The sequence below is a fragment of the Nicotiana tabacum genome, chromosome 24 (genome assembly GCF_000715075.1).
Source record: "Nicotiana tabacum cultivar K326 chromosome 24, ASM71507v2, whole genome shotgun sequence".
Taxonomy (NCBI): Eukaryota; Viridiplantae; Streptophyta; class Magnoliopsida; order Solanales; family Solanaceae; genus Nicotiana; species Nicotiana tabacum.
This window is the reverse complement of record NC_134103.1, coordinates 89900633-89911085: the sequence shown is the minus strand read 5'-3', so window position 1 is coordinate 89911085 and position 10453 is coordinate 89900633.

Sequence of the window (10453 nt, the reverse complement as noted above, 5' to 3'; positions counted from 1 at the left end):
TTTTGAGTTTGGGAATAGCTCCGTATGGTGATTCTGGTATTGGGAGCGCATCCGGATGTGGATTTGGAGGTCCGTAGGTCATTTCGGCGTCAATTGGCAAAAATTGGAAATTTGGACGATTTTGAGAAGTTTGACCCGAAAGTGAACTTTTTGATATCGGGTTTGGATTCCGATTACAGAAGTTGGAGTAGGTCCGTAATGTCGAACGTGACTTGTGTGCAAAATTTGAGGTCAATCGGACGTGATTTGATAGGTTTCGGCATCGAATATAGAAGTCTGAAGTTCTAAAGCTCATTAAGCTTGAATTGGAGTGCGATTCATAGTTTTAGCGTTGTTTGATGTGATTTGAAGGCTCGACTAAGTTCGTAATGTGTTTTGGGACATGTTGGTATGATTGGTGGAGGTCCCGAGGGCCATGGTTAACGGATTGAAATTCGACTTGAGGGATCTGCTGAAGTTGTTGTCATGACTGTTGCTGGTTTCCTTATACGCGATCGCGAGTGGAAGTCCGCGATCATATAGAGTTGTTTGGGGGAGACTGTGAAATATGCTATGCGGTCGCGATGATGGACCTGCGATTGCGGTGCGGTGGGTAGTTGTGCTACGCGAACGCGGATGTGGTAATGCATTCGCGAAGAAGGAATGAGGGATGGCATGATGCTACACGTTTGCTCATCGCGATCGCATGAGGAGGAGTGCGATCGCGAAGTGTTGGGTTATAGAACATCGCGTTCGCGTGGGCTTGTGTGTGGTCGCGTAGAGGAAAATGCGGAGGCAGTGTGCTTAGCCTTCGCGATCCCGAAGGCACTCCCGCGATCGCGAAGAAGGGCGGATCCGGGCTAGGCAAAATATTTTAAAAGCAGGGTTTGAGTTCATTTCACCCATTTTCACACGGCTTGGGCGATTTTTGGAACTTTTGAAGAGGGAATTTTCATCAAGCAATTCTAGGTAAGTGGTCTCTTCTCATTTGTGAGTTAAATACATGAATTATACATGGATTAGAACATGAAAATTAGTATGAATTGTGGGGGTTTTGGTAGAAGACCTAAAATTTAATATTTTAGATTTTGACCACGAAATTGGGTATAGAATTGAGAATAAATTATATATTTGAGTTCGTGGGTTTATGGGTAAAGTTTATCTTCGAAAATATTCGGAATTCGGGCACGTGGGCCAGAGGGTGGTTTTTATCGACTTTTCGAACGGAGTTGGGAATTGTTGTAAATTGGATTATAATGAGTATTAGAGTATATATTTATGGATTTCCTCATTTATTGACTAGTTTTGGAGCGTTGGGCATCGATTTGAGTTGATTGAATGGCTTGGGAGTCGGTTATGGAACTTCGGAGCGAGGTAAGTCTCCTTTCTAACCTTGTAAGAGGGAATTAACCCCATAGGTAAATTAAATAAATGTTTGTACCTAATTGTGGGGACTACGTACGTACGAGGTGACGAGAGTCCGTACGTAACTACTATTATGCTATTGTCCGGGTAGTTTAGGACCCGTATCATGCTATACTTGGAATGTTCGTGCCCTTACTTGCTAATATAATCACTTAGTCATGATAGAAATTGATAAAAGAATTGTATAAGGTTAAATTCACTTACTTGAAGGTTTGTACGAGATACTTTAGTATAAATGAGAAACTTGTGTTTTCTTGCTTATTTGTGGATCGGGCCGAGCGCCTCGGTAGTAAATAAATGCATCTATAGTTCGCATCATTCGACCCTCTAGCAGTGCACAGTTTAAATATTTGTTGGATTGGGTCGTACGACCTCGGCATGATTTGCGCATGCTTGTATTGCTTGCCTTGAAATTTATAAATAATGATATTTCCTCCTCGGCCCGAGTTAGATTGTTAAATAATGGGAGATGAATTTGGAGATTTCTTAATTATGAAAGAACTGCTTACTTACTTCAAAATATTGAGCTTGCAATCATTCATATAATCAATACTTAATTATATCATTGATATCCTATTTATAGCCCATAGTAAGTGTCGAAATCGACCCCTCGTCACTACTTCTTCGGGGTTAGGCGGGATACTTACTGGGTACGCGTTGATTTACGTACTCACACTACACTTATTGCATATTTTTGTGCAGGCACACATATGTTTAGCAGCCTTATGGGCGCAGAGATGTGATTATGGCAGGGACTTAGGTGAGTTGCATTCTATACGACGCACCGCAGCCAACAGAGTCTCCTTCAGAGTATTGTATTTTTTTCTTTCATGTCCAAATTTGTATTCCGGACAGTTATTATATTTTATTTTAGATTTTTAGAAAAGGCTCATGCACTTGTGACACTGGGTTCTTGGATGATTATGGGATGTTCAATATTGGAATTGGAAACATTGTTATTTATTCTATAAATTCATCTTTTACTAGATAAATTGAAGTAAATTTATGATTTCAAAAATATTAAAACGAGAATTTAATTAACTATTTAGTGTTGGCTTGCCTGACACTGGTGTCCGGCGGCATCACGACCTTTAACGGATTTTGGGTCGTGACAGCATGGTATCAGAGCGCTAGGTTCATGTAGGTCTCACGAGCACGAAGATGCATGTACTTATCTTCGAGAGGCCACAAGACTGTTAGGAGCACTTCCCTTCTTGATTCCTCACCGTGCGATTTGATTCCTTTGGGGCTTATGCCTTCATTTCTTTCCCATTCAATCTTATGCGACGTGAAGCGCTGGTTATAAATCGGAAATTAAGAAATACTACAGATGTGGTGCGGGATGTTTCTCCCTGTGTAGTTGATTGGGCTATTATCGTCGCCTTGTGGAAGGATGTTCTGTCATTTCAGCTCAGAAGTTATACTTCTGAGAGCTTTGAGGCTATGCACAGGTTGATATGATGCTCATGAGTTGTTATCGCACAATATTGATGTGATGGTAGGATGTTTGCCTATGTATCGGGGCAGTGAATGGCTTGAAATAAGGTTTACTCAATGTATGATTCAGAGATTCAGTATTTTATTTCCGATGGAGGAAAGGCAATCGAACCAAGAATGTTTAGACTTGGGTTGATGGAGGTATCAGGACTCGATATTTTCGAGCGTGGTGGAATCTTCGCATGTGATGTGGCGTCATCGTCCTTGATTGGCTATAATGTGTTAAGTTCGCCGGGGTTATGGTTTCCTTCAATTCGCCTCGGGGCAGAGTATTATAAATGCTACCGAGAAAGTGGTTGTCAGAGGTTGCAGTGTGCAGGGGTTCAAGGTCAAATCGGCATTCCTAGTATTGATGGCTCGAGAAAGATGATTTTCGGAAAAGGTTTAAAGTTGGTAGCAATCTATCGGTTCAAAGTGCTACAGAGGTAGATTTTGATTTAAGGCAATATCTGGGCAGCGAAGAATAAGGAAGGGCGTGTGGGAGGTGCATTGTGGTGGATAAATTTATAGAAGGCCAAGCGTCAGAAATATGAGTCGGGTAATTACTTAAAGGAGTGAGTTTGACCGAAGTGGGAGAGTGCAGAGTAGCATGTGGGTTCTGTGATAGGATAGATACACGCCTTGAGGAAAGTTTAGAGTGATTAGGGAATGATTGTGGATGGTGATTGGGTCTACAAGCTTAATTTGGAATATTGCCTGCTATATTGAGGAAGATTGGGTGTGACAGGAGGGAGTTGCTTGATATGAAGAAGGATATAGCATAACTTTGGATTGGAATGTATTGTCGCACCTTTAGTTGATACCCATGAGGAGTGAACGGACATGTACAACTGGTGAATGAGCACGGGCTCAATATGGGTTACTGATTTCGTAGTTATTGTACCTAGTGCAGCGGCATTGGATGATGTTGGCATGAAATTTCCACAGGTGGGTTATCTCCTGTGAGCAGGTTAGCGGTTGCGTGGTGTTGATGGGGCTGTCACGAAAGAATTCTACTGGTTATCCGACAAGAGGTCGAATATGTGAATGTGGTTAGTGATTCAGAGTGTTCATGAAAGGTCAAATGGAAGGATTTCGAGAAATTTGGCGAGTTGGTTGTGCAAGATCAGTTCAACGAAGAAGAAAGAATCTTGACGGGTTTTAGAGTTATGCAATGGTAGCTTCAAGCTAAGTGGGAAAGTTCCACCGCCTACTGTTGGATTGCATGGTCGTCTAATTGTGAGATTTCAGGTTATCGGCATATTGATGGGTTATTACGACTAAGGAAAGAGAACATCAGTGGTAATCTGAGTAAGTGATTTGAGGAATGTGTGCTATAGTTGGCCTTATCGATTCATGCTCAGGCTTTGGGAAGATTCAGGATTTATGCTTCGTGTATAGGCGAGTTACAAGGAAGATGATTCGGCCAGGTGCTTCCTTGAGAGGGTGCTTTTGTGCTAGCAGCGCCTTGGAGTTGATTATATTCGGGACCAAGTTAGAGCGGGTGACTCTCAATAACGGTCCTAGTGGATTCAAAAGTTAAGGCGTGGTGCCTAAGGATTTCGAGTCCATAGTATGGTTGAATAACGAGCTTCTACAGCGGATTATAATAAAGGAGCTTGGAGTGTTCTATGTTATCTTTGGTCTACGAGGTATCATGAGAGGAAGGGGAGCATGTAACTTTGGATTTATAGAAGAATCATCAGAATTGGTGTATCAGTTGAAGACGCGATTATGCGCATAATGAGGGTATGAAATGGTTCGTGGGTTTTGGGGACAATGTGGTATCGTGAAATGGGGTCACTCGGGATGAGTACAGATTGAGTTCGTTATATTGATAAAAGGAGTTGTTGTTATTTCTAAGGAAGATCCAGAGTAAATTAGGAGAAGTCGGTTTGGTTAGCAATGGTTGAATTGGCATAATGATGGCAATGATCAGCTCCTTCAGTGTGTTGGGTTATTCATGTGATTTGTGACGGTACGTGCGAGGTTTGACAGTCGCCGTAACCGATCTTATTTGGAGGCTTTCGAGTATTATGGCATGTTATATGCAGATGGATCCCGGAGGGGTTATGGTGGTTTAGACCACTATTTGAGGTTGGTATTTTCTGTTAATATAAGGATTCAGTCGCGTGTTGCGATGGTTCTCTTGGAATGAGTTAAGTAAAAGGTTTCTACGTGGTGAAGTGTTTACCCTATTAATAGTTCAGAAGTTAAGATGAAATTCTTGCACTCTTGTGCACTGGCATGATTAAGTGCAATGATCGACATGGGATTCGGAAGTTGAGGATCAAGGTTGCAGTTTGGTGTCGACAAGAATGTCAAGAGCTCGGATGAGCGGGAAAGAATTCAGATGGTTAGAGTAAGCTGGTATTGTCTTTAGCGTCACCTGAGATCGGTGTCCTGTACAAGAGGCTTTGAGTAGTGATTTCGGATTTTTGATTTGCTTTACATCGTTTGTGCGGCCAATGGTATGAATGTGCAGACTTGTTATCTGGTGCGGAAGGTCGTGGGAGCACGTTCCACGGGAAGATTATATAAGCGTGACATGTAGTAACTTGATTGATCGAATATTGGAACCAGGTATGGAGATTACTGTACTATTATTCATGTGAGAATTTAAGCTTGGAGGGCGCTCGTTCATTTAATTGTGGATTGTGGAGGTTTGTTCCGAATATGATGGTTGTTCTTGTGTGTTATAAGGAAAAGGGGTTATTATGAACCCTTGAAAGATTATTAGACTAGTACGGTGCGATCCGAATCGGCATGAGGTCCGTGGATGGATCTAGATATGAATGTTGGATTTATATCGGGCGTGTTCATTTCAGCTTAGCGCTCCTTATGGAGGAGTATTCGGACGTTGGATATTATTTCATCGTCGGCTATTTCATGTAATACAATATTGTGCCGTGAGAGTTGTGAAACGACTTGATAAATTTCCTATGTGTTGAGGTTCCGCGTAGCGATGATGTTATGTGAGCAGGATGGCTCTCGAGATTCAGATCATATAACGCACCTTAGTTGTGCTTGACTTTTGCAGCGTATAGTACTATCTGTCTCCCCAGGGATGGTATTATGCACTTAGCGTTCTCGTGGCCGATATTCAGGTATTTTTGTAATAATGAACATTCTAGCTCGGTAAGTATCTCCTTATATAGATTTTATGTGTGGATCGGGTGGCACACCGCCACATACATGCTGTTTGGATCGGGTTACGTACCACAACAGTGTGATGTCGAGTATAGTTCCCTATATCTATTATTGTGTGTTTTGTTTCTCATTTCCTGAGGAAGGTTCATAAAGCCTTTGGTTGTTTAATTAGTTACGCGGGTTGAGTAATCCTTTCTAGAGTTCATTTTTCTTATGTATCACGTTTGAGTTTGTAGCTTATTGGCACATTGCGGCATCATATGAGACTTTTGGTCATGTCTGGGGTAGCTTGTTGCCTGAGCAGCTTATACTGGGTGAGATGAGATTTTTGGATCTGGGATCAGTGTGATCAAATTATATGAAGTATATTAAAGAGAAAATATCATTATTTGGTTCATAATAGGGTGATGATTATAGTCAAAGGGAGAGGTTCAATGATTTGTTGACTCTGTAGTTGGTTATGAATTTCTATACATCTCTTCCATCGTGGCGGTATTGCAAGAGTTGGAACAAGACTTATATATGTCATGAGGTGCATTGTGAGCATCAAATTTGTGGAATTTCGGCTATTATTATCAGAGGATGTTATTATGGTCATGTGAGTTATGCAGTGCATAGTGTGAATTCAGCAAAGGTATGCAATCATGTATCAGTGCATCGTGTAGTGATTGACACGGTGTTCGTATGATGGGAACATGCCTGGCAGAGAATTCCAGATGTTGGAATTGGACTCTAAGGCTCATTTGGCTAAGTAAAAATGGAGAATCTTCAGATTGGCTCGAGCTAGTGTGCTCAACTGAGTTGTGGCAGCGCGGGTAAGTGCACGAGGTATTAAACAGTGATTTCGGACAACCCCAGAGCAATTCTTAGCACGTTCGAGGACGGACGTATATTTAAGTAGGAGAGAATGTAACGAGCTGAGCGGTCGTTTTGAGCTCTAGCGCGTCGTTCGGCAGTTTGAGGCTATGAGCAGCTTCACTTCAGGTATTATGACTTGTACGCGTGGTCGAGATTGAATTTCGGGAAGTTTGGAGTTGAATTGGAAAGAAAATTCTCATTTCGAAAGCTTTAAGTTGGAAGAATTGACTAAGGTTGGATTTTTGAGTAAACGATCTCGGAATCAGGATTTGAAGGTTCCAACAAGTTTGTATAATGAATTCGGACTTGGGCGTATGTCCGGATCGGGTTTTGGATGACCCAGGAGCGTTTCGGCGCCTATTGTGGAAGTTGGCATTTTGGAAGAATTTCATAAATTTGGGTTGAAGTGCATTTCAATGATATCGACGTTCATTTGGGATTCCGAGTTTGGGAATAGCTCCGTATGGTGATTCTGGTATTAGCAGCGCATCTGGATATGGATTTAGAGATTCGTATGTCATTTCAGCGTCAATTGATGAAAGTTGGAAATTTGGATGATTTTGAGAAGTTTGACTCGAAAGTGGACTTTTGAAATCAGGGTTGGATTTCGATTCCGAAAGTTGGAGTAGGTCCGTAATATCGAACGTGGTTTGTGTGCAAAATTTAAGGTCAATCGGACGTGATTTGGTAGGTTTCGGCATCGAATATAAAAGTTTGAAGTTCTAAAGTTCATTAAGCTTGAATTGGAGTGCGATTCATGGTTTTAGCGTTGTTTGATGTGATTTGAAGGCTCGGGTAAGTTCGTAATGTGCTTTGGGATGTGTTGGTATGATTGGTGGAGGTCCCGAGGTCCTTAGGTAGAATTTGGATGATTAACGGATTGAAATTCGACTTGAGGGATCTGCTAAAGTTGTTGTCGTGACTGTTGCTGGTTTCCTTATATGCGATCGCGAGTGGAAGTCCGCGATCGCGTAGAGTTGTTTAGGGGCGACTGTGAAATGTGCTATGCGGTCGCGATGATGGATATGCGATCGCGGTGCGGTGGGTAGTTGTGCTACGCGAACGCGGTTGTGGTAATGCATTCGCGAAGAAGGAATGAGGGATGGCCTAATGCTACGTGTTTTCTCATCGGGATTGCGTGAGGAGGAGTGCGATCGCGAAGTGTTGGGTTACAGAACGTCGCGTTCGCATGGGCTTGTGTGCGGTCGCGTAGAGGAAAATGCGGAGGCATTGTGCTTTGCCTTTGCGATCGCGAAGGCACTCCCGCGATCGCGAAGAAGGGCGGACCCAGGCTAGGCAGAATATCTTACTAGCCTAGTTGCAATATTTATTAACCTCGGAAAGGACGTCCTTGATGATCGAACAAATATATCTCGAGACTGGCTCACACCGACCCGATACCGAGGAGAGCTTCTCGGTCTTGAAATTAGCACCGGTTAGGCACCCCCCGGGGATGAATATTTCCAGAGGCGTTTTCGGTTTCTCGGTAGCAGCACTCGAAATGTTTTCCTCTACAGCCGTTCGCGAGGTAGAGGGAGTTTCTTTTTGGGAACAGATATTGAAGTCTTCGCCATTTCTTTGATAATTAAAGAAAAGAGAGGGAGTTAAAAGATTAAGCTTGATGGTTTGGGATAAAATACTTGGAATGTCCGTGCCATTACTTGCTAATATAATCACTTAGTCATGATAAAAATTGATAAAAGAATTATATAAGGTTAAATTCACCTACTTGAAGGTTTGTACGAGATAATTGATTGTAAATGAGAAACTTGTGTTTTCTTAAAAATAACTGTTATTTGTGGATCGGGCCGAGCGCCTCGGTAGTAAATAGATGCATCTATGGTTCGCGCCATTCGATCCTCTAGCAGTGCACAATTTAAATATTTATTGGATCGGGTCGTACGACCTAGGTATGATTTGTGCATGCTTGTATTGCTTGCCTTGAAATTTATAAATAATGATATTGCCTCCTCGGCCTCAGTTAGATTGTTAAATAATGGGAGATGAATTTGGAGATTTCTTAATTATGAAAGAACTGCTTACTTACTTCAAAATATTGAGCTTGCAACCGTTCATAAAATCCATACTTAATTATATCTTTATTATCCTATTTATAGCCCATAGTAAGTGTCGAAGTCGACCCCTCATCGCTACTTCTTCGGGGTTAGGCGGGATACTTACTGGGTACGCATTGATTTACGTACTCATATTACACTTGCTGCATATTTTTGTGCAAGCGCACATATGTTTAGCAGCCTTGTGGGCGCAGAGGCGCGATTATGGTGGGGACTTAGGTGAGCTGCATTCTATACGATGCATCGCAGCCAACAGAGTCTCCTTCAGAGTATTTTTTTTCTTTCTTGTCCAAATTTGTATTCCGGACAGTTATTGTATTTTATTTTAAATTTCTAGAAAAGGCTCATACACTTGTGACACCGGGTTCTGGGATGATTATGGGATGTTCAATATTGGAATTGAAAACATTGTTATTTATTCTGTAAATTCATCTTTTACTAGATAAATTGAAATAAATTTACGATTTCAAAAATATTAAAACGAGAATTTAATTAACCATTTAGTGTTGGCTTGCTGATAGTGGTGTCCGGCACCATCAAGACCTTAAACGGATTATGAGTCATGACATTTTCCAACCCCTAACTGGCCTGGCCCAGCCCCTTGACACCTATAGTATTACATGTAACTCGAAGAATATAATTGTGTGCAAAACCCTTGGTCTCAAATTTTTGAAATGTTAAAAAGGGTCAGATTTGTTCTTCTTTAATGTTTTCGAAATTTTTTGATAGTTTTTTAGGTAAAATACTAGTCATAATATTTTTTCATACGCAAGTTTAATTTTCCTAAATTGAAAATCAAACTTTTATTTGTGAGCTCCTTATCTCTCTTTTCTCTCAAGGTCTCACGTTGGTGTTACCTAACTATAAGCTAATGAAATAACATAAAATAAAAAAAGCAACTTGGTACTAACAAAATTAAAGAAAAACTAAGGATATGACTCCTTTTACTACAGGACGTTGCCTACTCAACGCTTAGATCCGGCTCTAGCCAAACTTTTATGGTTCACCTCAACATTCTCCATGTGTCCGACTGTTGTTGAGCAGTTTTTGGATATCAAATGAACCTCCCTAGAAGGTAACTTTAATGTGATCGATTTTTCCTCTTTTGCAATCAGTTTCGTTGTAGCACCCGCTGCTCTAGCTAATTGTCCACCATTTCCAAGTGTGATTTATATGTTATGTATGGTCGTGCCTAAGGACATATCGGTTGAAGTAGATTCTTGGGTAGAAATTTATTCCTACTCATGTCTATACTATCCAATGAATACATGACGCATATATTCGCATGTATACTCTTTACTAAAGGTATCTAAGAGTAAACATTCGAGGACGAATGTTTCTATGGGGGGAAGAATGTTACATCTCGCGTTTCTCGTACGTTAAAGTTTTGTCTTCAGTTAATTGACATAGAGTCGGGGATGAGATTATCTTGAGGTTAGCATATTTATGCTATTTATAACAAGTAATAAGTAAGTGCCATAAAGGAAAGG